This window comes from Nothobranchius furzeri, chromosome 1, assembly GCF_043380555.1.
Source record: "Nothobranchius furzeri strain GRZ-AD chromosome 1, NfurGRZ-RIMD1, whole genome shotgun sequence".
In the NCBI taxonomy this organism is placed as follows: domain Eukaryota; kingdom Metazoa; phylum Chordata; class Actinopteri; order Cyprinodontiformes; family Nothobranchiidae; genus Nothobranchius; species Nothobranchius furzeri.
In genome coordinates this window covers 87,775,677-87,800,549 of record NC_091741.1, presented here as the reverse complement: position 1 = coordinate 87,800,549, position 24,873 = coordinate 87,775,677, and the positions used below count along the sequence as shown (strand labels likewise).

General features: G+C 39.8%; 1 long non-coding RNA gene across 1 annotated transcript; it reads left to right on the top strand.

Annotated features, from left to right (window-relative positions):
• Positions 1 to 276: 276 nt before the first annotated feature.
• LOC139071088 (uncharacterized) lies at positions 277 to 1,043 on the top strand. Its single transcript, XR_011521285.1, has 3 exons — positions 277 to 634; positions 723 to 842; positions 915 to 1,043. It is a non-coding gene; the product is annotated as an uncharacterized lncRNA (long non-coding RNA).
• The last annotated feature ends 23,830 nt before the right edge of the window (positions 1,044 to 24,873 follow it).

Here is a 24,873-nt window from a genome sequence, read left to right as displayed (position 1 = left end):
GCCTGCATAAGGACATTGAACCTTTTGGTTGACTCTCAAGTGGCTGCTTCTGAGATGGGTGAAAAATTCTGCTTCGGAACAAGGCTCTTTGAATTCACACAACTGGCAGCAGAATTTTACAGCTTCATTTTGTCTTGGCTTTCCTTCATCAGTTTTACCATGAACACGAGATATGTGTGCTTTTAGACTGTTAAAGGACTTAAATGTGCACAAACAGTCCTGGTGCAAACAAGGAACTGGCACTGTTCGTGTGTGACTTCCATGTTTTAGCCGGTGTTCTGGGAATTTCTCCTACCCGGTAAACCGTCCTACCCGTTGTTCCTGCGCTTGTGCGCGCATGCGCACAACACAAAAAGGGAAGCAAAGCGCATCCGGCTGTGATTTTATGCTACTCCGTTGTCATATTTCCAGGAAAATAGGTAAGTATTAAGTATTATTACTTTTTATTGACATTGATACTTGATTTTTTAAGCCTTTGTGATTGTTTGTCAATATTAAAGTAAAGTCGCTATCTGCTTTCTGCACAAAACTGTCGAATTTGCAGCTTTGGTTAAGTCTGCTGTGAAGTTACTGGACATGTAGTATTTGGACAACACTTCTGAATCCGCAGCTTCGGTGTTTTAAGGCTGTTTCGGTAATGCCGCTATTTAATAAGTTAAATTATTTGCATTGTTAACTGCACATATTGAAGCTCAGAAGAAAATGTCTACTTACATTCATAGATATGGAGAAGAAGTGGGAAGAGATTTACACATTCATTTCTGCAGGCTCCTACCCTTCAGGATATGACAAGGCTCAGAGGCAAAACCTCAGAAGATATGCCTCACAATTCAAACAAAAGTGTCAGTAATTGATTGTTAATCCTAACAACTCATATATGTGGTGCATTCTACTAAATACGATTTTTATTTTAGGTTGTCAAAATCTCCTCACAATCTGTACTGCTGTTAGACCCTCTTGGAAATGAAGGTTGTTATGAAAGGAAAATTATGCGTAACTGGAGGTATTCATCATTCATTAATTATCTGCATTGGGTTGTTTGGTTTGTGTGTTTTTTTAGAGGAAAATGCTTGCAAAAAACTTGTTTTGTTTTTATTAGGAATTTTCCGAAGATGAAAGGAAAGGAAGAGTTCCGAGTGGATTGGAAAATGGAGAGACTGCCACACAACAAGCAGATGGACTCTATCAGTTGTGGAGTTTTAGTGTTGAATGTATTTAATAAGCAATTGTATTTAATTGTATTTAACTAGAATTAAGTTAATTGCAATTACTGTAACATATTTTACAGTTTGCCAAACACTACCTTATGAGTGGAGAGGTTACTAGGGTGCTGTCTGCTCCAGAAGCCATTGGGCTGCAACGCACAGAAATTGCTTGCGAACTGCTAGAACATCAAAGTAAGTTGAGTCATGTGCTTTTGTATTTCAATAGCACTTTCAGTTTTGTTTAAACAGTTTCGTTATTAAAATAATGTTTCTTAAGACGTAAGTTTGTGTTTATAATGGTATTTGTAAAATAAAACACTATATTTTATTCATAATGTTGAACTCCTCTTTGAGCACATCCCTTGAAGAATCATAGGTATTAGCAACACATGTGAAATTGTATTTGCAGGAAAGAAGTGTGTCCCGTTTATTGAAGTATTTGGTGTTTAGAGTTTTTGACGTCTTGTCCATGCGTAGTTCAGTTACGCTCAAAGCTGCTAGCCAAAATGGCCTGTATTTGACTCTGAAGTTAAAAGTTTTCTGGCTTTACTAAAATACCTGTCTGTACTTATTTGATTGATGGTAGTTTTACTTTCTATTAGACTCCAAATGTAATCATTTGGCACGTTTCTAATTCATAATTTGTAATAATGTAATTGGCGATATTAGCATTAGCATTCCTATGGATTTTTCCATGTATATTAGCATTGCGCTAACCACTCACTGCCTTTGCGATTAGAAAATCTCCTTTTGTCACATCGCAATTAAATTGCACATGCAGTTAATCGTTCAGCCCTAATATACATGCAGCTCTATGCTAAAAGTGTATTTTCAAAGAGGTAATGATGGATTTCTTTGTAAAAGTTGTCCATCTTTCCAATAGAAAGATTTGCCTGGACCAACGTAACGTGATAACAACGTAACGTGATTACGTAATTCCGTAAGGTTCATGTTCAGCCAATCAACTACTTAGACGTCATCGGCAGTCGACGGACCCCGAGCCAATTTTGCACCCGAGCAGATCTTGTACCGACACCGTGTCCAAGACTTTTAAAATGGGGTGGCCCATGTGGGGCACTTGTTTATTCATGGGTGGCTCCAATGGTTATGCTTATTTATTTATTTACTTAAATCGTTTATTTATTTATTTACTTTCTAGTGAATTTTTGAGTTTCACATTGCACAATCACCTTTTTTTTTCCCTCTTCATCTTCTACTTTTGTGGTGGTTAGCAAGTCACTTCTTGTGTCATTACTGCCACCAACTGGAGTTGAGTGGGACTCAAAATATTTTGTATGTGAATATGAAAAAATATTAAATAATATTAATACTACATACCTGGGCTAGAAAACAAGGTGAAAGGTGCATGCAACCACACACTATTTTGGAGTTTACAACCCAAGCCTTTTGTCGACAATGTAAAGTCAATTTAAACTGGAACTTAGTGGGGTGGCACCTGGGGTGGCCAATCAGATTCCAAGGGTGGCATGTGCTACCCCAGGCCACTCCCTGGACACGCCCCTGGCTTCGTCACATACCTTTTCTGTGGCGATGTCAGTGTCGCTCTCCGTGTTGCTGTCATCATACCGGGGTGAAGCTGGGAAAACAAGCAGCACCGTTTTGAGATGAACAAAATCCTCCTGGGCACTTTCCGTAGCACTCCTTTAACCCTTCATTAGACTTTCCAGCATCCATCCTTTCTAGTTAAAGCTGCACCTCATTATAAAGCCACACCTCATTATAAAGCCGCATGGTTCAAAGCGTGGGGAAAAAGTAGCAGCTTATAGTCCGGAAAATACGGTAATTAGAATAAGCTAGACCAGTGGTTCCCAAACTTATTTAGCCGCGCACCCCCTTCTATGTCCCGACCATGTCGACGCACCCCCCAGCCCCCACATCAGGGCATGGCTATATATATATATACATATATATATATATATATATATATATATATGTATATATATACATATATATATGTGTGTATATATATATATATATATATATATATATATATATATATATATATATATATATATATATATATATATATATATATATATATATATAATATCAGATGTCAACCTAAACAGACAGGGTTAAAAAAAATAGGATCGACCTTTTTCCCCATCACTTTCATTTTTTAAATAGCAATTAATAAACATTTGATACCATTACAATTTCCTTTGATTTAATTTTAAATAAATATTTAGAGTGCCCAGGTAGCACATAAAGAATGCAATTTAACGGTTTTCTTAAAGTAGGAACGTTTAACCTGTGCGACCAGAGCTCTCTCCTTCCTTCTGCTCTGCGTAAACCTGAGCTGATCACCTACTTGTGCGTAAATAAATGTCTATAGGGGAAAATATGGAAACGATATAGCCATGAGGTTCACTTTTACCTCAGACCGACTTGATGCTGTTTTATGGTGTGGCTGAATCTGCGGTCCGCTGCCACGCGGACTGTAATAACAAATGCTGCAGTAACATGAGTTCAGGTTCGGAGTCACTGGCTGGAGCGGACCCGACTTCAATACGTCATCCCAAAATAGAAGCTAATATCTTAATTTGGCCTTGAATGAGAAATGTTGTTATAAAATCTCAAAAGTTTTTATCACAGTGGAGGCAGCGCTCATTTTTGCCTTCAGTCTGGCGGCGCGCCGGAGTTTGCGCCGTATTTGTTCCTTTTTTCTCTGTCTGGATAAATTAAACTTGTAAGCGCTCCGTGCGCGCTTATTTAATCTCTCTCTCTCTCTCTCTGTGTGTGTGTGTGTGTGTGTGTGCGTGCGTGTGCGCGCGCGGCACAGCTCCATGAAGCAGTGGCGGATCTAGGATTTTTCTGAGGGTGGGGCCATCAAGGGGCCACAATATTTATAGAGGGGCCACGTACAGTCCAACATACTTGCATACTATTCCCAGTTTTGTATGGTAGATACAGTTTACCCCAACACCATGTTGAAAAACATCAATGCAATTGTACATCAATTTTTACTGTACATTGACAAAATACAACCACACACAGCATTTGAGAAATTTTAGCATTCAATTTATTTTGCAAAGCCACAAATATCAGGTTAAAATATGTTTGTGTTTGGAAAAAACACCAGAAGAATATCACAGGACCCTCTGCTCTTGACTGGGAAATGTCTGGTGGGAAGTCAATTAAATAAGTCTGAGTCAGTTGCTTATATCTCTCAACCTGTAACATTCATGGCATTCAGAATCTGCAAGTGACTGACTGCAAAATTCAATTAAATTTAAAGAGCCTTTACAAAATGAGAAGCACACCACCAGGTCCTACTGGAACAGAACACCGTTCTGATGTCTGCGCAGGATTCTGTGCATCACACTGGAAGATGTCTGAAAACAGCAAATGAGAAATTATCTAACATAAGCCAAATACATACACAAGCATTTATTACTTTCAAAGATCAATGTTTACCATTTGATCCTGCAGGATTAGCATTGATTGGTGACTCTGGTGGCCCAGCAGGATGGAAGGTTGAGTCATTAACTTCACTCTGGTTGTCTGAATTGGAGAGAGTCTTGTCCCAGTTTGCAGCTAAAATACAAATATATGTCAAACTCCAGCTAAATCCAGCCAAAACTTTGTTTTCTATGAGACCACATTTTTATTTATTTGAAATTGAAGACTTGAAAGATTGGACTATAAAGATGAGTTGTGGTAGATGTAGACAAAGAAACCAATACAATTTAAATCCATTATGTTAATGTTATAGTAAACCACATCACCATGAAGCGGAAGAATTCAGTAAACATATGTGCCATTAGTACAAGATAACATCATTTAACAAATTTGAGATAATGGTGATTTTTTTTATTTTTACCTAGAATAATGGCAGGAAAAGTTGGACTAACAAAGGAATATCCAAAACACAAAATCTCTTTGGAAAACTTAACCTTGACCTTACTTAATCAACCAATTAGAAAATTCAGTGTTTCAAACAAGGACTTTTCCCACACATTTTACAATACATCAAAATGTCACAATTTAGGGAAACCTTGAAGGAATTGTGGGAAAGGAAACTTAACTGCAACATTACTGATGATGAATGGAAAGATGCTTTGAGAAACGTAAAATCATTTACTAAAGGGAAGCAACTTTGCCACTAATGATTTGTCACGATTAACAACTTCTATCAATTTAAACAATAATCCTTGATTTTTGGTGCTTGAAATAACTGACCCAATTATTACTGATAAATATAAAAAGCTCAATGCAAATTTTCTGTGCAAGAAAATGACTCCACATTAACTGGATCAGCTCCAAGATAAAATGGGAAAAGGTTATCCTCAATTATAAGCAGAACACACTGGGCAGCATTAGGTCGTTTATAAGTGGTCAGTCCGTCCTGCTGGATAATGTGGTGCAATCATGATCTTTTTACAAAAGATTATGCGATGGCGGTGAAAAGGGAGCTTGGGGGCGGTCTCTGCGTTGCCACGGACTTCAGTTTATCTTGGACATAACTTGCTTTTTATTGCGATCAAAGCCACACTCATTAAGCTTTTTTAACAAGCCGCTCCAGAAGGTGTCTGTCCCCGTGCAGTCTCTGGTGATCTGAGCTTCAACTCTTACGGAGAGGCTCCCCGGCCATCATCTCAGCTGATTCTGTTTAGAAAAGCCAAACTTACGGCCCATGTTTACTTTCATTTTCAATATAGTTGCCGGCCGGAGCTCGGCAGTAACTGCCCACGTGATCATGATACCCCCTTCTGTTGCGCCAAGTTGTAATATGCATTCACAAGTCCGGCGTTGCGGTGATATTAGTATCAACCGTGGCAGCACGAATGCCACAAAATTCCCGCAACACCATGCCGCCACGGCGCGTTTATATTACACGTACGCTGATTTCCCAGCATGGTGTCCTACAAGAGGCTGTCTCTCGTGTTTATCTGACATGACTGTTGCACAATAAAGATTATATTCTTTCTGACCTGATAAAGGGGGAATGGAGGTCCCTTGCCCTGTTCCAGCCTCTGGTCTACTGCCTCCTGCTGCTCTCTCTCTGATTTCTCCATGCTCGTTTTCACCAGCTGACACACTCACTCTCTTGGGAAAAAACTGCAGAATTCCCGCCTGTATCTGACCCTTTCTTTTCATGTTCTCTATCAGACAGTGCCAACTATTAACACACGAAATGCAGATTACAAAAGAAGTACATGGATTAGCAAGGGCTAACGTTTTTTCACAAGCCCTTTTTAACATTACCTTTAACTAATGTCAGCATTGCTTTCCATTGGACTTATTGTCAGACTTGACTTACATGGCAACTGTGAGTAAACAGTGATTCGTGACTTACCAACAAACTCCTCATAACGTGGACTCTCATCAGATCCGATGTCGGTTGAAAAGTTCTCCCTTCTTGGAATCTTTCAAATCTTCTTCTGTTGGATTTCACACACTATTTTGCTCCTTAGCGCCACACGGCCACTAGTGTTTGGACTCGGAATTGCATCCACCTATAATCTCATCACCGCACAAAGGACAGATGAGTGACAGGACAGGGGCACTACAGGGGCCAATCATATTTCAGCAGGGGCCAGTGCCCCTGTGGCCCCGCCCCTAGAACCGCCAATGCCATGAAGCTTGGTTTATGCTTGACGCATTCACTTTCCGCTTGGTGATGCGGCTCGCGGATGGAACGCGCTTCACAACTTGCAGCGCTTAAGTCACCGCGTCTCGTTATTGGCGTGATTTAAACTTCTGCCCAGCCCAGATGTGCTCACTTGTGAGCCGTGGTTCCGCTGGAACACGTCTGACCTCTGACAGACGCACTCTGAACTTAAGATCTTCAGCGCGCTTTTAATAGCCTGAATGGGAATCATTCCTTGATTTATTTTGTTACATCCACAATGTTCTGTGTGTGAGGTTTACAATGTCACAACACCTGCATGAGACAGGGTGTTAATTACAATCTGCCAGAATGACTCACCACCTTCAGATTCCTCCAACACCGTTAAAAATGATCAAATACGGAACATATCGGCATGCGCAGGCCAGAGCGCTGAAGCTCGGCGCATTATTATTATGAAGTTAGGGCACACGTGGAGGACACACGCGCGAAAATATACTTGTTTTCAATTAAATTTATTGTGCCCACTTACTTTTTCTTAGGCCCACCCACAAATGAGTTTCTGGCTACGCTAATGGTGACATATGACAGACTTCTCTGAGCTCTGCAGCCATTACACTTTTCACCTCGCGCACCCCCGGGGGTGCGCTCACCACACTTTGGGAATCCCTGAGCTAGACCATCAAAAAAGTGCGTTACTCAAAATTCCTAGTTTATGTAAGACATGGCTGATGTTTAAGTAATATAAACTCAATTTGTTCCAGTAGATATTGTTGATTGAACTTACAAACATGATTAGAATAAAAAAGGACATAAAAAGTGAAGTTTAATCAAAATGAACAAGTAATGTTCACAAATTAGGCCAATTTAAGTAATATGAACTCAGTATTTTAAGTGGTGTCAAAATCCGGGTTCACAACACTGGTCAACTCAAAATGCATGGGGCTCTAAGGGACAGGGAATGAACTATGCTAAACATAAAACTACGTATTGCCTGCAAAATATCACAGTAGAGGGTAAGACTTTTACACATTTCTAAAACAATCACACATAATTTCTGAAAAGGGAAAACTCCAGGTTTGAGTTTTAATAACATTAAAAGTCAAATTATGCCGCAATTTAATCCATTTAGGGCCCGGGAGAGCGCCAGTGTGATGTAAAATTCAGTACATTTAAGTACATTTATGTAAATGGAAAGGAAATTTTAAGTGTCTTTAACAAAAAAATACTGATGATCTTTCATTTTTATGAAATGTATAATTAAATTGATTTCATTATAAAATACTTTGATTTTTTTTACAGGTAATTTTGTTTTCTTTCAAATAAAGAATTTGACAGGTTATTGTACTGTAGATACTGGTCGTAGGGCAAGTTTTCTTATCATTAGAGCTTTGTAATAAATTATTCACCAAATACATTATTTACTGCCTCATAGCCATGGGGTTTTATCCAAAGAGGCACACTGCTCCTTTTGTGTGTTATTTTCAAATACATTGGGATATTCTTATTTCTTTCCTTGTCAGTTTCTTTAAAAGATAGCCTAAAAAATGTTATATCCAGAAAAATGTCTCAGATATGACTTATTTCCAATAATCACTTACAAATGGGAAAAAGTGTCTAGCAGTAATTATCTTATACCTCAGAAAGGGTATTTAATACAGTCTTTAAGGGAGTGAAGCCAGAAGACTCAGCACACCAGATACAGGACACTTTGAGAAAGTCTATTTTTATAGCACAATCAATAAATGATTCAGTTTGTAGTCCATATAAGTCAGAGTGGGAGTACACAGCAGCTGACCTTTGTGCCAGCTGCTTCTACTGGAGCACGGTGGACCTGCCAGGACTGATCCACCCTTTGAGGAGTCCTGATGATGCACATTCTTTACAGTAATTAGATAGAGCTGTCTTCTGTGTTATGTTCATTGTAAACAAAGTGCATTGCCAAATAAATAGCCAGTGAAGAGACTGGAACATTTTTTATTAAAAAAACTGATTTGTTTTGTGGCAGTCATCATGATGGACTCCTTGTTTTTCAGAAAATTACTGAAGGCTTCCCAGTTGAAACACACAGCTCCCTTTAGGATTTGGTTACTTCATTAAATTCAGCAGTAAAATACCAACCAGGTAATTACAGATTTAGTCCACTGCTGAGTAACTTTGTTTTTATTGTATTGATTGGTGTTATCGATTTTTGGACATGGCACCTGGGAGGCTCTGTGGGAATGTTGTGTAAAGAGCTAGAAGGTGAAAATATGATACAGATAATCCTGATGTTCTGATGATCTGAGCTGGAGATTTAAGGGACATTTTCTAAACCCAGTGAGGAGAAAACACCATCTGAACAAAAAAAGTGTTTGTTATTCTCTCTTCAAAAATATTCAACGCAATAGAAACACTTTACAGAAACAAGCAAGAAGGATTTACTAGAAGAATCTTTTAAATAGCGCCTCTCAAGATGAAAATAATGAGGTGCTTCACAAGAACAAAAATTAAAAATAAAAAAGATTAGAAAATGATTAAAAAAATGTCATAAAATTGTAAAAAGTAAAAGATGAATAAAAATAAGAAAAACGGCAATCAGTGGATCCCGGGAAAGGCAGAATTGGTAGAAAGAAGAAGGTAGTAATGAAGAATCAACTGAAGGTCACACAAAAGCCAGCTTGAACAGGTGAGTTTTCAGCTGCTTTTTAAATTAGACTACTGACTCCACTGATCTCAGGCTCAGGGGGAGAGTGCATTCATACAAAGTTTCTGAAACTAATTAATTTAATAAGATCATTTATAAAAATTCTTGGACTATACAAGTTTGATTTTGACTTATTTTGTTTTGGTGGGGTATCAGCAGTGGTGGAAGTAGTACTTGATTGTTTTACTTAAGTAAAGGAGAAAAAAAATTGATGTGAAAAAAGTCGAAGTATCCAAGACACTTTTTACTTTTTTAAATTATTAAACTATACATTCCAAATGGTTGGTCCATCCATCCATCCATCCATCCATCCATCCATCCATCCATCCATCCATCCATCCATTTTCATCCGCTTATCCGGAGTCGGGTCGCGGGGGCAGCAGCCTAAGTAGAGAGGCCTAGACTTTCCTCTCCCCAGCCACTTGGGCCAACTCTTCTGGAGGAATCCCAAGGCGTTCCCTGGCCAGGTAGGAGACATCGGCTGTGTTTGAGATGAGCCAGTTCTGCGCAGATTAGATCACCGGTGATCGGTGAGCAGTGCATGCCGGTTAGATTTGTGTCCAACTTGACGCCGACTTGCTCTGACGTCATGCATACGTAGGCAACGATAACCTCGTGAGATCAAGGCGGCCGCAGATTTTGGAGCAAGGCGCTGCAGTTGCTCTCCACCGGCTGCAAAACCTAGAGGATGACGGGAAACGCCTGGCTCTCACCTGATCTAAGATCTGATTGGTTCATAATTTTATTCAAACTTCCGGTGGTAGAACATGAAATGTTAGTTGGTCACATGTATTCTGTAAATCATGTTACATTGATGATGACAACTATATAGGCCACAAAGAGAAATGTGTTTTGTGTTCTTTTGTCACGTTTCCTATGAGCACACTAAACCTACAGCTGATAACCTTTACTTATTATTACAGTCAGGTTTCCATATACAATATATTATATCCACAAGCACCTGAGGGTGTGTTCCAGCTGCTAACAGGCAGCAGAATTAAAATAAATAATTAAACAAGTATAGTATGAACTCTAACCGACTATAACGCGATATCTTCAGCCATCGTCACCCCCGAGCTACACATGTAGGGAAATCTGTCCGACTTAAACGCCGGCTTTCAGCCACTCCCCCTGCTGCTTCCATCTGCTCTCGTCTGTTTGCCAGGCGAGGCGCAGCTCAACTCGAACACTGCCATAGTCCCTCCAACGTCTCCTGGGTCTCTCTTTTGGCCACCTCCCAGTTGGACATGCCTGGAAAATCTTTGATCCTTAATAAAACAGCAAAGTACCGATTTGCTATATATACTATTCTACATACTTATTTGTAATATTAAATAAATGTTTAACCAAAGACTGACAAAATCACATTATTTCATTACTTTCTAAAGTTAAATCAAGAATTGGGTTTCTATAGCATGTAACGTCCGGCAATGGTGAGTTTTTAGGTACAGTTTGACCATTCAACATCTGGTCAAAAATGAGACACAAGACTGCATGTGTCCCCTTTAAATCAGCCTGCCTTCCTCCCACCAGCTGGAGCTCAGCTCTCTGCATCTCTAAACACAGATAACGAAATGTCAACAATAGCATTCTCTCCTCAAGGTCCAATCTTTCAGGAGGAATATAAGGAACACTCGCAGCCCGGATTTCCTAAATCAGATATGAACTTCTACAACTTATAAGCTAGATAATCATTAAATAAACATTTGTTTATTGCTACTTATAATAATTATAATATAATGAAATGTTTCATTAATCTGTGCTCAATAGTTGAAGTTTGAAATGAATGTTATGTTATGATTACAGTGATTGAAATACGTTTCAGCATGTTAATATGACAAGGTCATAACCATTTGCACTCACACAAGGACAAAGTAAGGTTAAGTTGAACCCATGACACATAAATAGTCCCTTACCACAGATCAGAGCCTCTGGTATCAAGGAAGGCGTGTTTCTAAGATTCTTGGTAATATTCCTCAAACTTGTCGTTGGCTACACAAAATCATAATAGGAGAACATTAAAACCAGATTACTCTGGTTTTTCCTCAGTTCTAGAGAAAGCTTCAGACCGGCCACCTGAAGCAAAGACCTCTTTAACCCATCAAAGCTTTTGACACGTTATCAAAACCTTTTTGCACCTGCTAAGCTGTTTCCGCAACAGTTCCTGCAGAACAAGCTGATATTGTTTAGACTCCTTAAAAGTCCCAGACGCGTGGTTCCCTCCCTCTGTTGTGACCTGGAGACAACACTTAGGCCAGTTTAAAGGGGGCCACAGTTTCTTCAACTGTGGCACAGAAGTTAAGAGCTCGCCCAGTAATCGGAAGGTTGCAGGTTTGAGCCCCGCTCAGTCTGTCTCTGTCGTTGTGTCCTTGGGCGGGACACTTAACCCACGTTGCCTGCTGGTGGTGGTCGGAGGGACCGGTGGCGCCAGTGCTCGGCAGCCTCGCCTCTGTCAGTGCATCCCAGGGCAGCTGTGGCTACATTGTAGCTCATCCCCACCAGTGTGTGAATGTGTGTGTGAATGGGTGAATGACTGATTGTGTTGTAAAGCGCCTTGAGGGGTTCCAGGACTCTAGAAGGTGCTATATCAAATACAGGCCATTTACCATTTACCATTCTACGGACCTCGGTGCCTGGAAGTCCCAGGACTTCGACATTCTGGATCTATCACGAGGGTCTTCAAGTGGGTATGTAGACACGACAGATAGCGTCTGATGTACTTTTGATAATAATCAACTTCATAGCTTAACACAAACCAAATTCTTTTACATCCAGAACTCAGCTCTCCTTGATACGGAAGTTCTGACAACACTGCATTCACACATAGGTTTCATACATCATATCTAGTTCCATCCATCACAGTAAAATGTTCGTTAACTTGTCATGTTTTAATTGTTGGTAAAATAAATTCTTACTGTTATAAACCTGACTGTTTTCTGAATCAAAACAAAGTGTGTACAATCCCTTAATAAACAAAGAATCCTAGAATCTTCTGATAAATACTGTGAAGACCAAGCAGGGTTGATATTCTATATTTAGATAGAGTATCACAGCTTATTGGTCATAAGTAGAGGTAATATATATATTAAGCTCTTAAAGCACCCAATTTACCAAACCCTACAAGCAACAGGTCATCCTTTACTCATTTTAAAAAATCAAACCTTGGTCAAAATGACAATCCTTCCCATCTTAGATTATGGTGACATCATCTATAGAACTACTACCTAAAACTTCTTCATAAACTTGATGCTATTTATCACTCAGCAACCCGTTAGGTCATCGGTGCCCCTTTCACTACTCATCATTGTGATCTGTACTCACTCGTTAACTGGCCATCACTCCATTCATTGATAGGGTCACCACTCATTTTAGGTAGATTAAATACTTTTTATCCATACATTGAAACCACGATATTGTATATATATTATGGATGGGACTTTAACGCGTTGATCCATCCATCCTCTGAACCCGCTTGTCCATGTAGGGTCGCGGGGGATGGGGGGGGGGGGGGGGGGGCTTGTGCCCATCTCCAGCGGTCAATGGGGGGGGGGGGGGGGCTTGTGCCCATCTCCAGCGGTCAATGGGCAATCAGGCGGGGTACACCCTGGACAGAGAGCCAGTGCATCGCAGGGCAACACAGACACACACAAGACAAACAATCATGCACACACACACTCACACCTAAGGACAATTTATTTAGACAGACCAATTTAATTAGACAGACCAATTGACCTCACAGTCACATTTTTGGACTGTGGGAGGAAGCGGGAGCACCCGGAAAGAACCCATGCATGCACAGGGAGAACATACAAACTCCATGCAGAAAGATCCCAGGCCTAACCCTAACCCTTCTTGTTGAGAGTCAACAGCTCTAACCACTGCACCACTGTGCAGCCCACTTTAACATGTTAATTATGATTAATTAATTAGAAAAAAATGACGCGTTAAAAAATTAATGCATTTAACACATTAATGCATTTATCACAGCTTGCATTTCGAGCAAGGCAGAAGCTTTGTCATTGCACGATTTCCTCATAGACCGAAAATCACTGACACACAAAACAATGCACAGTGCTAATGGCTACTAAAACAGAACAAAAACAGAAAGAAGTTGCCTTGTTTGGACTGATGCAGGATTTAGGAAACCTGTCCACCTCTTTTCTTAACTCAGAAAAAAAAAAACTTCCAGACAACAACAGAATCCGTATCGCGGACAGTTTTCAGAGATCGTCTCTGCTGCAGCTGCCCGGTGGCACCGGAAACTTTACAAAAGTTGCGGTAAGCTATATTTTTAACATTTACGTAACATCTGTGCAGCGCTGAAAGCACCAGACTTACTAATTATTTGCCCTAACAGTAGTTTATGAAAGTAGTCAGACAAACGAGAGGCACCTGGCTGCCGCTGGGAGAACGCTCCGTGTTCTCACTGCTCTGTAAACAGTCACAAGCAACGTGTCTTAAAGTTGAAAGTAGAAGTTTAAGTTAAAACAGAAACACTCTAAATATACGATTAATTTAGATTAATTAATTACAAAGCCTCTAATTAATTAGATAAAATGTTTTAATTAAGTCACAGCCCTAATATATATATATATATATATATATATATATATATATATATATATATATATATATGTATATGTATATATATATATATATATATATATATATATATATATATATAAATATATGTATATATATATATATATATATATATATATATATATATATATATATATATATATATATATATATATATATATATATATATATATATATAAAAGGCCGGGAATCGATAAATAATCGAAATTCTGAAAATAATTAATCACAATTAATTATAATTTTTTCAAGAAAAAGCAAGCAATAAACAAGCAAATATAAAAAAGAGAGGCTCATTTTATTTAGAAAATTTGTTGAAGTGTACAAAATCACTGACTACAACAATAACCATATTAATAACAATAACAAACACAATAGCTGAGTCTGCGTTTGACATCATAAAGGAGGGTTTGAACCCGGAAGATTCCATTAATTAATGTGATTTTTATTCATATTAATACTAATATTTTCATTAATATAATTAATAATAATAATAATAATAATAATAATAATAATAATAATAACTACAATAATACTAATAACAATAACAAACACAATAGAAGAGTGTGTGTGACATCATAAAGGAGGGTTTTAACCTGGAAGATTCCATTAATTCATGTGTGTTTTATTAATAATAATATTAACACTAAAATTATTATAAATATTATTCTTAATAATAATACTAATAATAGCTACAATAATAATAATAATAATAAAAATAACTACAATAACAATAACAAACAATAGCTGAGTCTGTGTGTGACATCAAAGGAGGGTTTGAACCCGGAAGATTCCATTCATTAATGTGTGTTTTATTCATATTAATATTAATACTAATATTATTATTAATATAATAATAATTATTAATAATATTAAGATTATTAATAATAACTACACTAATATTAACTAGAAAAATTGCATTTATTGCATAAATGCTGTTTGAATGCTGGATAGCTGAAACTGTAAGCTGAAGCCGCTGAACAGCCAAACTGAAGCTGAAATTAAGCAAAACTGTCAAAATGAGCTGAATGTCTTGAAAGATGTAGAAGCAAAAAGCACCAACAAGCAAATAAAGCACAAAAAGTAAGTGAAGAATAGAGAAAACTAATGCTAAATAGCAAAAAAAAAAAAAAAAACTTAAATCTGTGAACATTGTATAAAAATCTGGACAGCTAAAATGTCCAAACACCTGCTATTTCAGCTTGCCAAGTTTAACAGTTTAATCTTTACATTTAGCTGAACTGTGAAATTAGCAGTTTGTGCTAAATTTGGTAACTGATTGCTGAAGTTGTTGAATAGCTGAAGTAAGCTGAAACTAAGCTAAACTGGCAAATGAGCTGAATGTAGTGAAAGATGTGAAAGCAAAAAGCACCAAGAAGCAAAAAAAAAAAAAAAAAAAGCACAAAAAGTAAGTGAAGAATCAAGAAAACTAACCCCGGGTTTCCACAGGAGCCGTCAGCAGCACATTACTGCAGCAGCACGTCTTGCTCGCGTAAACTGCTGCTTGGCCCTTCCCACGAGACGCGAAGCAGCAGGGGAGCAGCTGTCACCGACCGAGCACGAAGTCACACGAGTGAATTCGTCAGTAAACACAACAAAAAGCAGGAGAAAACTACAACTTGGTTTGTGTTTTATGTTCTGTCCGTTTTATAATCGCCAATACGGACCTGAAAAACAAAGGAGACCGCTAGCTATGTGATAACTTCTCACGGGGCCGCACAGTTAGTAACCTTTTTTAAAGTAAAGCAACCGGAAGGCAGTACGTTCTTTATTCTGAAAATCTCGGGAGCTTCTCTCCATTTCTGTGTCCGATTTCCTGTCTTTCCTTCCCCCAAAATGTCGAACTTGACCCGTTTCAGAGGCGTCGCGTGTAGAAAATAGAACTGGCGCGTAAAGGCAGCGACATGCTCCTGAGACGCGGTCGACTCGCTTTGCTGACGGCTGCTGACGGCTCCAGTGGAAAAGGTTCTGTTGAACACAGCGGTTCCTATCAGCAGCTATGACGTGCTGCTGCAGTAACGTGCTGCTGACGGCTCCGGTGGAAATCCGGGGTAATCCTAAATAGCAGAAAACTCAAATCTGTGAACACTGTTTAAAAAAATTGGACAGCTAAAATGTCTAAACACCTGTTATTTCAGTAGGACTAGTTTAACAGTTTAGTTTTTTTATTTAGTTGAACTGTGAAATGAGTAGCATAAGCCGAATTCAGAAACGGATTGCTGAAGCTGCTGAATAGCTGAAGTAAAGCTGAAACTAAGTGTAACCCAGAAGCTAGAACCTTAATGAGGTATTAACTAATTGGCTTACTAATATGATCCATCCTCAATTTAGATAAAATATAAAATATAAATTAAGGAAATTAACAATACTAATTAATAGATATCTAATTAACTAATAGATAATTTCATAATGAATTATTGGAAGGGTGAATAACTAAAATAACGAGTTTAATATTAAACATCGGTTAAAACAAGAATCTTGAACATCACTAACAGAAACAGAAGAGGAAAGCTGTATACTATTGGTCCAGGTGGGAATCTGAAATTTCATTGGCTGAGAGAAATAAGTCCCGCCTCCGCGAAATAAAACCGTGCGACGCAGCTGAGCGAGAGGAGAGACAAACGGCTGTGCAGCACGCAGATACAGAAAGCAAAGACTGAGCGGTTAGAGAGAGAGAGAGAGAGAAAAAAAAACAACGGTCGAGGCCGTGAAGAACCCTGATTTGGGTGCCGCATAGATAGAGGGAGAGGCGGACTTGACTCCTTCTAATAAGAGCTAGGAACTTGGAACCAACGCGGTGAGTAAAGAAAAAAGAAGAGAAAAAGCTAACGATGCAACTTAAAAAAAAAGGAAACTTAAATAGCTTATCAAATTAATTCCATTCTTATAGATTTGTGTGGAGACGACAGAGTGAACCAATCCTCTGTAGGAGGGAACCGTTGGAGCGCGTTGGTGAGTGAATGAGATTAAATTCAGTAAATTATTAAATTCAAAAAGCTAATTACAGCAACCGAGGTGACAGCAGTGGGCTGCTAGACGTTAGATCCCAGGAGTTAACATCTCAAACTACCAGTTAACGGTGGTAGGGCATATAGGAGTTAACGGCTCAAACCGCCAGTTAACGGCGGTAGGGCATATGGGATTCCCAGGAGTTAACGGCTCAAACCGCCAGTTAATGGTGGTACGGCCTAGATGTACAAGGTCCTCAGGGGCGTTATAGCTAACACCATAGAATTAGCAATGCGTCCCTTAACCAAACATTTAATAATAAAAAAAATAGATAAATAAAAATAAATAAAAGCTAACTGATTAGGGAGGAATTATTTTACAAAGGTGGACCAAAGGACCAGAATTTATATTTTGTTGAATTTTGTTATAGAACATTTATTTATTTATTTATTTATTTATTTATTTATTTATTTATTTATTGTGTTACAGATATACAAGGTGTCACAATGCTGTATAGAAACACAACTAAATGTATCCTTGTTGTCATGAATGTATTTCTTGTTGAATAGTGTAGAGTAATAGAATCTAACTGAGCCTATTGAGCTGAACAATTGTTGTCATATGTAATTATATTTCCAGAGCTACTGAGAATTATTTTAATAGACAATCAAATTGATGTTATGTTAGTTGAACTGTGAACCCAAACATGATTGGCTATGCCAATAGAGTGAAGCATTTGTTTAAGTCTGTAAGACTTTATGCTGTGATGTGACGAGAAGGGTCGATGCCAACTCGCTAACAGTCCTGTTGTTTACAGGCTGGGTTTTTTTTTTCCTTGGGTTTGATCCCGACTCCTATGATCACTCACTTGGAACGAGAACTGGATTTCTTCCTGACGAGGGAGATGGCGAGCCTTAACCACTGAACGAACCAGGACATCTCAAGTAACTGAAGAGCAGACTGCTCTCTTCTGTGAACAATCTCAACGGTGCGGTAGGAAAAAATCGCACCACCGGACTCTGACTTTCACCCCAAGCGTGGGGATTTGACTTGACGCCGGCTGACTTGTGACTCATATGATCAAATCTCATACCGAGCATTTTACTATTGTCGATTGTTTTCATCTGTTTTTGTGTGTTATCTTTATGTGTTATATTTCCCATTATTATTAAAATTTAGTATATAAACCGTTTCATGCTATACCCGTGACTCCAGTCATTCTTAAACAACCTCCAATTCTCCCCGAACCTAATTATTGGCCCATTTGTTTATTTTTTCTTTTAATTATCTTATTGTATCCTGTAATCCGGTTACATAAAACTTGGCGAGCCAGCCAGGAGAATTGTAGAGTTGTTACCTTAGCTAACCATTGACTGACATCATAAGAGTGCCTGGAGGTCACAGTGGTTTGCCATTTTGGCATTATTGGTACTTTTGAGTGTTTTAAAATGGAAGTTGTGAAAACAGAAAAGGTCAAAGTTTCAAATGCTGTTTTAATCAGTGGGTTAACTGATACAGACCTTGATAACGAAGTCTTTGGGTTTATGGAAGGATTCGGACCAGTTAACAGGCGCATTAAGTTACCAAACTGTGATCAGATTATTGTGGAGTTTCAACATGAAGCCACTGTTAAGGAATTAAAGAAACAATGTTTACCCTATGACAAACCTTGTACTAGGAACCCAGATGTTTTCTTCCATATTCAAGACCTAGCCAGCGCGTACAGTCTAGAAACTAGCACATCTGCCACTGATGCCTATCTGTCAGAGCTCAGGGACATAGCTGCGCGTAGCAATCAATCATTTAAAGACCTTCTAATGGAGGAACTGGCAAAAATTGGGGAATCTTTAGGAAGGGATACCCATGCATCTGAACCAGTCACTGAACCAGAGCCAATGCTCCATAGTGACCAAGTTACATATTCCCTGCCTTTAACACCAGAAGTTAACTATATGAACAACTCAAAGGACAATTGTCCACCTACAGAGACTGGAAAACAAAACCCTTGCATTCCACCAAATCTTTTAAACACACCTGAGGTTCAGCGAGTTATTGTGGAACACATTGTTAAAAGCAGTGAGGTTATCCCTCCGCCTACTTCACAATACAGACTAAAACCGTTCTCAGGGCGAGTTCCACACCCTTCTTTTGAAACTGACTATGATACTTGGCGTAGTAGTGTAGTGTTATGCATAAATGATCCTTCACTCACCAAGTCCCAAATTGTACGAAGAATCGTGGAGAGTCTGTCAGCCCCAGCAGCGAGCATCGTTAAAGCTCTTAGTCCAAAATCCGACCCGGAAACGTACCTTGAACATCTCGATTCAGCTTACGCAGCTGTCGAAGACGGCGACGAGCTCTTTGCTCGCTTCTTAAACACAAACCAGGACAGTGGTGAAAAACCTTCCGATTACCTTCAGAGGTTATACACCTTGTTAAACCTAGTTATTCAGAGGAATGGAATTTCCTCCAGTGACGCCGACCAGCAGCTGCTCAAGCAGTTTTGCAGAGGCTGTTGGGACAGCTCGCTGATTTCAAACCTGCAACTCGAACAAAAGAAAGACAACCCGCCTCATTTTACAGCACTTCTCCTCAAACTGCGCACTGAAGAAGACAAACAGGCTACTAAAGCAGCACGCATGAAACAACACTTAGGGGCACAACGAACTAGAGTGTATTCAAATGTGCAAACAACATGCTCTCAGAGTAAAAACACTTGTGAACTGGAAATAGATGATAACTGTGATGACTTACGCAAACAAATCGCTGAGCTCAGGAGCCAAATTGCACAGCTTAAGGCTAACAACACAGATAAAAAGGCAAAGAAAACTCAAAAAGAGTCAAAACCCCGTGTGGGGACTAAAATTCCAGATGAGCCCAAACAGATTCAGCAGATAACAGCAGTGGTGCCCAGACCAAAGCCTGGATACTGTTTTAAGTGCGGAGAAGATGGGCACATAGCTTCTAGCTGTAGCAACGAGCCAAATCCAGCACTAGTTGCAACTAAAAGACTTGCTCTTAGACAGAAGCAGCGCGAGTGGGAGATGTCAAAGCCAATTGCTCAGTCTCCTCCTTTAAACCGGTAGAAGCTCCTATCGTGGGACAGATAGGTGCTAAAGTAGAACCAAGTCCCTCTAAGGAAAGGACAGAGAGACTTTTTTGCAAGCCAGTTCATGCTCATTCAGTGCCAAAACTTCCCAAAAGATTAGTGGGTGGGCGATGCACAGTTACAGTCTCAGTTAACAGTGTTGAATGTAATTGTTTACTGGATTCAGGGTCCCAGGTAACCACCATTGCCAATTCTTTTTACCAAGAACACTTACCTGACCTCTCAATTAAACCCATCAGTAATCTGTTAGAAGTCGAGGGCGCAAACGGTCAAGCAGTTCCTTATTTAGGATACATAGAGATAAGTGTCACATTTTCAAAAGAGCTCGATCAGTCTGGACTTGAGTTACCTACCCTTGCGTTAGTGGTTCCGGATATAAGCTCAAACTCTGATACACCACTACTCATTGGCACAAACACACTCGATCCTTTGTATGAGCAATTGTCTGCCAATAACTTACCTGATTCCAAGGCACTCTCTTATGGGTACCAACACGTGCTAAAAGCCTTAGCAGTCAGAAAAAAACAAAGCAAAGATGGACGAGTTGGTGTGGTGAAGCTTCGAGGGAGAACCCAAGAAGTTCTCCCTGCAAATAAAAAACTGTTACTAGAAGGGTTTATGCAACCCAGCCAAAACAAGCATGAGCCTTATGCACTCATTGAACAACCCACCAATGGTTCTCTACCAGGGGGTATAATTGTAGACTGTTGCCTCATTTCCTTACCTTCACATGGTCCATACAAAGTACCTGTTGTACTAAGAAACGAAACTAACCATGACATCACATTACCCACTAACTGTGTGATCGCTGAGTTAGTTAAAGCCGATCGTGTTATGCCATATCCAGAACCTGACAAAAGCGATCAGAAAGTACTTGCGGCGTGTAGTTCGCAGCAACAGACTTCACCTTCAAACCCTCCTCTCAGTTTTGACTTCGGTACTTCGCCCTTGTCCGAAGAATGGAAAGGGAGGATCACCAACAAACTTAACACTTACTCCGATGTGTTTTCGCACCACGATCTTGATTTTGGTCATACACAACAGATAAGACATCACATCAACTTAAAAGACGAGACCCCATTCAAACAGAAATCTCGGCCGATCCATCCACATGATTATGAAGCCGTGAGAAAACATTTGGAAGCCCTCTTGGAAACCGGTATAATAAGAGAGTCGGAGTCTCCATTTGCCTCACCAATAGTGGTAGTTCCGAAAAAGAATGGTGAGGTACGTCTATGTATAGACTATAGAAAGCTTAATCTGCAAACCATTCGCGACGCATATGCCCTGCCTAACTTGGAGGAGTCCTTTTCTGCTCTCGCTGGATCACAGTGGTTTTCTGTGATGGACCTCAAGTCAGGTTACTATCAAATAGAGATGTGTGAAAAGGATAAACCTAAAACTGCTTTTGTTTGCCCGTTTGGGTTTTATGAATTTAACCGTATGCCACAAGGAATAACAAATGCTCCAAGCACTTTCCAACGGGTTATGGAAAAGTGTATGAAGGACATTAATCTGAAGGAAGTGTTAGTTTTCCTAGACGACTTGATCGTCTTTTCCAACTCCTTGGAAGAACACGAAACCAGACTTTCTCACGTTCTTGAACGGCTTAGAGAATACGGACTCAAGCTATCACCAGATAAGTGTCGTTTTTTCCAGACATCTGTGCGTTATCTTGGACATATAGTATCTCGAGATGGCATAAAAACCGATCCAGATAAGGTGGAAGCACTCAAAACATGGCCGAAGCCTCAGACTTTGAAGGAACTCCAATCTTTCTTAGGATTTACCGGTTATTACCGACGCTTCGTTAAAGATTACTCAAATATTGTCAAGCCACTAACATCTCTCACGGCTGGTTATCCACCCAAACGGAAAAACTTTAAAACACCACCATGTAGATCAAAGTACTTGAACCCCAAAGAACCCTTTGGGAATCGTTGGAGCCAAGACTGTGAGAAGTCCTTTCAAACTATTATTGAAAAACTTACCACTTCGCCAGTTCTTGGCTACGCTGACGCAAAACTCCCATATCTAGTACACACAGATGCTAGTACGACCGGACTCGGTGCAGCGCTATACCAAGTGCAAAACGGTGTCACACAGGTAATCGCTTATGCAAGTCGCGGTTTAAGCTCTAGTGAAACTAGGTACCCTGCGCACAAGTTGGAGTTTCTAGCCTTAAAGTGGGCCATAACAGATAAGTTTCATGACTATTTGTATGGGAACACATTCACTGTCATTACTGATAATAATCCGTTAACTTACCTCTTAACAACGGCAAAACTCGATGCAACGAGCTATCGTTGGCTAGCTGCGTTGTCCACCTATAATTTTGACATCAGATACCGTGCAGGTACACAGAACGTTGACGCGGATGGCCTGTCTAGGAGGCTGCATGATAAACCTGAAGACAACTCAAAATTCACTGAGGAATGCCAACGACTAGATGAGTTCCGATCTCATCTTTTATCCTCTGTCAAAGAAGTCGAGCTTCAACTTCAAGCCGAAGCAGTGAAGGCAACATGCCAAAAGCACATGGTCTTGGATGAGACTGATTCTCCTTGTGGTTTAGTTCAGTCACTTGCCATGTCTGCAGCGGCCATTCCAGACCTATTCCAGTTGGAAGACAATAGTGACAGTTTCTTTGCTGTGCCCAAGTATAACCATGCTGACCTTGTCTCCTTGCAGAGGAAAGATCCAACCATTGGCCGAGTCATTCAGCTGCTTATGACTGACAATAAACCGCCAACTGATACTATTGCAGAACCCCCGGTGGTTCTTAACCTTTTGAGAGAGTGGAAACGGTTTGAGTTTCAAAATGATTTACTGTACCGGAGACGCCAATTAGGACCAGAGACATCATTGCAGTTAGTCTTGCCTGATTCATTACGTTCAACAGTCATGCAAAGCCTACATGATGATATGGGGCATCTTGGGGTTGAACGTACGACAGATCTCATTCGGTCCCGTTTTTACTGGCCAAGAATGGCTAGTGATATCGAAATCAAAGTTAAAACTTGCGAAAGATGTATCCGTCGGAAGGCCCTCCCTGACAAAGCTGCTCCAATGGTGAGTATTACCACCACCAGACCTATGGAGTTAGTTTGCATGGATTTTCTCTCCATAGAACCAGACAGTAAGAACACTAAAGATGTCTTAGTGATTACAGACCATTTTACAAAGTATGCAGTATCCATCCCAACCAAAGATCAGAAAGCCACCACCGTCGCGAAGAACCTGTGGGAACATTTTTTAGTCCACTACGGGTTTCCTGAGCGTCTTCATAGTGATCAGGGACGGGATTTCGAATCACGTACAATCAAGGAACTTTGTTCTTTACTTGGTATCCGTAAAGTCAGAACGAGCCCTTATCACCCTCGTGGCAACCCCGTTGAACGGTACAATCGTACATTACTCAGCATGTTGGGAACTTTACAAGCCACTGAGAAACATCACTGGCGCGATTTTGTAAAACCACTTACTCACTCGTACAATTGTACAAAAAATGACGTGACGGGATACTCTCCCTACGAGCTAATGTTCGGTAGGCAGCCTCGGTTGCCTATAGATATTGCCTTTGGGTTACCGCATTTGAACAAGCCCTCTATAACTCATTCTCAGTATGTTAAAGAACTGAAGAGTCATCTGGAACAGAGTTATGACATTGTCATAAAAAACTCTCAAAAAACAGCGAGGAAGAACAAAGAACGGTTCGACAGAAACATTCGTGAGTCCACACTAGGTGTGGGAGATCGTGTTTTAGTCCGAAATCTTCGCTTAAGAGAAAAGCATAAATTAGCAGACAAATGGGAGCAAACAGTGTATATAGTTCTCAAACAGATGGAAAACTTGCCAGTATACACTGTAAAACCAGAGAACGGAGAAGGACCCAACAGAACACTCCACAGAGATCTTTTACTGCCTTGTGGTTTTCTCTCTTCATTAGAAAATGAAACAGAACGCGTTACGAAACCTAGCAGACCTCATACAAGACAGAGTTCAGCCTTAGAACCTGACCCAGATGAGCCACTTGACGAAGAGGTAGATGAGTTTTATTACTCTGATCTTCCACAAGTGCTAAACCGACCATCCTATCAAATAGCGGTCACCTTGCCAAATAGGGAACTCATAGCAGATTCAGGACCGGTAAATAATATTCAACAACAAAACACACTATCCTTACACACAGGGGATCGCAAGGAACCAACCTTAGCTGGTAATGAAAATGCTGAATTGTCCTTACTTGACAAAGGCATCAACACCGAAACATTCTTACCTGACAGAATGAGTGAAACTGCGACATTCTTACCTGAAAGAGTGAAAGAAGCAGCAACATACTTACCTGAAAAAACGAAAAAAAACGAAGTATACTTACCTGACGTAGAAACGGGGGATGAAACTAACACAAACCTACCTCAATTGGATGGTGTCCTAAAGTCGCAGCAACGTGATGTAAGTTTTGAACCCATCATACACGATCAGACACATACATCTGAAAAGACCAAAGTCTTAGAGAATAGCTCATCAGCTCTGTCGGAAACAGAGAGCTCACTTCGTCCTGTCTCAGTTGAGAATCAAACCGAAACGGATGAGCATGATACTGTGCAACCAGAGATGTATGTCAGGAGATCTGAACGAAGTAGTCAGCCTCCTCAAAGACTAACTTACTCTCAATTGGGCAATCCACTAGTGACCGTAGTTAGGTCCCTTTTCCAAGGACTTAATAAAG